Source organism: Bidens hawaiensis, unplaced genomic scaffold, assembly GCF_021521415.1.
Source record: "Bidens hawaiensis isolate Kalapana, Puna unplaced genomic scaffold, B.hawaiensis_p1.1 tig00029910_1, whole genome shotgun sequence".
Taxonomy (NCBI): domain Eukaryota; kingdom Viridiplantae; phylum Streptophyta; class Magnoliopsida; order Asterales; family Asteraceae; genus Bidens; species Bidens hawaiensis.
In genome coordinates this window covers 10,309-13,744 of record NW_027494971.1, presented here as the reverse complement: position 1 = coordinate 13,744, position 3,436 = coordinate 10,309, and positions in this window count along the sequence as shown.

Sequence of the window (3,436 nt, the reverse complement as noted above, 5' to 3'; positions counted from 1 at the left end):
CAATCAACAATAAGGTGTCCTACTTGATTGCATCTGAAACAACTTCTGTGTTCAACTTTTGTCTCAACAGTTGTTGTAGATGTTGAGTTTGCATTATTACCCGTTTGTCTAACATATGGTGGGACAAACGGATTTAGGGAAGAATTCTTTTCATTTGGCTTATATTCCTCCCCTCGTTTCAGTAACACTACCTCTTCTTTATTCTCACCCGATTCGGATGACTTGTCCGAATTTGATGAGACAGAACTAGGAACAGAAATCTCAACATTAGAAATTGGCTTACTCGTTTCGCTTTTATTAATTTCAGGTTCTTTAGTCGAAATTTTGACTGGAACTGTCTGACTAATCTCAACATCAGCAGATTTCTGATTACTAGGATTATAAGTATAGTTATTGTTATACGGTGGTGGAACTTCAGAAAATCTAATTCCCCCTTTGTTAACTGGGGAACGTTGAACACTTATGATGTGATCAAGCATTGCTGAGGAGTTTCTAAATTGTTCAATTTTTCTGTTTAGTTCCACCACTTTTACCTAGTAATCAGCTATCTGTTTATCTCTTTCAGCAATTAGTTTGGTTTTTTCTTCTAAAACTTCATAACTAAGATCAATTACTTGAATTTTATCCGCTAAACTGGCTTTAAGACTTCTGATATCCTTTTCACTAGCTTTTATTTTTACCGAGTAACTGTTTTCTCTAGTTTTAGTATAGTGATGATCTTCTTTTAACGTTTTAAATTGTGCGTCTAAACTAACAAACTGATCAGTTACTGTTTTCAATTGTTCAGACAGATTTTCACATTGCATACAATGAAGTTCAGAACTTACCTCAGAGAGTTGATCGTTCACTTCTACCATATATGCTTGATTTTCTCCCGTCACTCTCTCGCTCCCTCCAGTTTCGATGTTTACCAAATTAGCCTGTTCGAACACTTCCTCAACTTGCAGATTCCAGTTGTATCCACCATTCTGTCTAGATACCATAGCCCTATTCTCACTACCTCCCCCATTCTGTTGTGCAGGCCTATTCTGACTGCGTTCGACTCTCTCATTTGTACATTCCTTGGCAAAGTGACCATTTTGTTGACAGTTGTAACAGCTAACCTTTGACTTATCAAACCCTGGTCTTTCTCCAACGAACTTTCTACCCGTTTTCTTCATGAATCTCTTTACTCTTCTTACTATCATAGCCATCTGCCATTGAAGATCCATCTCTTCCAAATCATCAGCATCGATCTGATCATAGTCTTCATCCAAAGTTGCAGGGTCGACTATTTTACCTTTGATATAGTTCTCATAAGATGCAATGAAGGATGCATAGAGAGCAAACTGCTGTTCAGCTGATTTAACACTCATGGGCATCTGTGAGTAGTTGTTGGTTGGAACGTTTGTCGAGAAATTTCCAGTTGTGGCTTGAGGTTTTGAAGAATTACTTCCTCCAGCTACGAAACATACATCGCCATCCATGTTGAGAATCACATGACCATCTCGAGTTGAGTTTGAGTTTGAGTCTCCCTTTGAGTAGTAGGCAGAGGATTCTGATTTTGAACTTGAACTTGGAGTGACTTTCGCACCATACATTCCCGGATCCTGAACCTGATCAGTTGGTGTCTCATTCCGAACCATGTTAAGTTCAAAATTTCGTAATTTATTGACTGCTGTTTCCAAATCTATATTGGCAAACTCTTAATCTTCTCTCATCAAAACCATGTACATTTCCCATTTCGGTGGAAGAGCATCAAGAAGTTTCTCTACTATCTCTTCTTCTTTGTAATCAATTGAGTAATTACTAAGTTCGGTCATCAGGTGATAATATCTTGTGATGATATCGTCAAGTGATTCATTTTTCAAATATTTGAACACCGAGAATTGGGTTTTTAGTAGCTTTGTCTTGGAAGCACGTATCCCCACATTACCTTCATATTGATTTTCTAGTGCTTCCCATAGCTCTCTAGCGGTTTTGTATTTCTTAAAGGTATGAAGAATCTCTTGTGGAAGAGCCATGGTTATTGCTGCATGAGCTTTACTCTCTGCCTCATACATTTTATTTTCCTCCTCTTCCATTTTACTGTACTTCTTAATTTGATCACGTCCTTCAAACAAGGATGTTGGTGGAATGTATCCGTCTTGTATGCACACCCACATCTTAGCATCTTGATATTTAACATACTGTTCAAACCGATCTTTCCAAGCAACGAAATCAGTACCCTTAAGCATTTTTGGAGCTTTAGTTGCTGAACCGGCTTCAACCTCCATTTTTACCAGTTCTGTAATGTTTATCGAAGTCATAGTTGAACGAAACACAACTCAAAACACAAGGAAAGTATAATTTTTTTTTTATTTTGAACAGTGATCAGTAGGCGAAGTTAATATAACTTCGCTTGAATTCAACTTCGCTTCACAACTTCGCTCTACTCTTAACTTCGCGTGATCTATAACTTAGCTTGAATTCAACTTCGCTTCACAACTTCGCTCTACTCTTAACTTCGCTTGATCTATAACTTCGCTTAACTTCAACTTCGATTGAATGATAACTTCGCTTGATCTTATATGTTCGCTTAAACCCTACGAACAGTGACGGCAACTTCGCCTGATGAACACAAGGTTTTTGCAGGTTTTAATTTGACGTATTGCGAGGTATGCGAAGGTGTAATTGGTTATATTTGATGGTGGGAGATGGGTAAAACACAGAAACTAGGTATTTCAACGTAAACTCGTTCCGCGAATAGTCGAACGGAACGATCTTAACACTCGTGTGATAATCCCGAACCACACAATCACGAGCAAGAGCTCTGATACAAATTGTAGTTTCCTAGCTGGATCTTCACAGGAGTATCTCGTAACACGTAGGTGCGGAATCCCTACGTAATACGATACGAGCATAAGATGTATAATACGTTAAAACCAAACACGAACACACGTTACAATACTATTAAACACGTTGTATTGCAACACTTCAACACGTGATCTCAAATCACAAATACAAGTTCCGGAATTCCCTTTTTTAAAAACCAAGCCGAAGTGAGGATATATGCCTAACATGTTAGGCGAAGTTGTCCTAACTTCGCTTGTCCACAAGTTCGCCTACATCCAAGGAGAACTTGTGTGACACAATATCTAAAACCAAATCAAACAATCTAACTCGATTACAGACACATACAAAACACTAGATAAGATTCTTTTCAACTGTGGGTGTATCTGCTCGAATAGCCCCTTTTTCCTTTAATAAAGTTGTAATAAAACAACAGTGTGTCACAATCAACTTTGCCTTCGACTCTCTTGCCATCCAAGTATTCATCATAACCAAATAACGGTAAGAAATCTTTGGTGTACCAGTCATCAATGCATGCAACACCGGCATTTCCCATTTTCTAATTTGAGTTTTATCACCTCGCCTCGGCATGACATTATGGATCACCAAACTCAACAGCAACCTC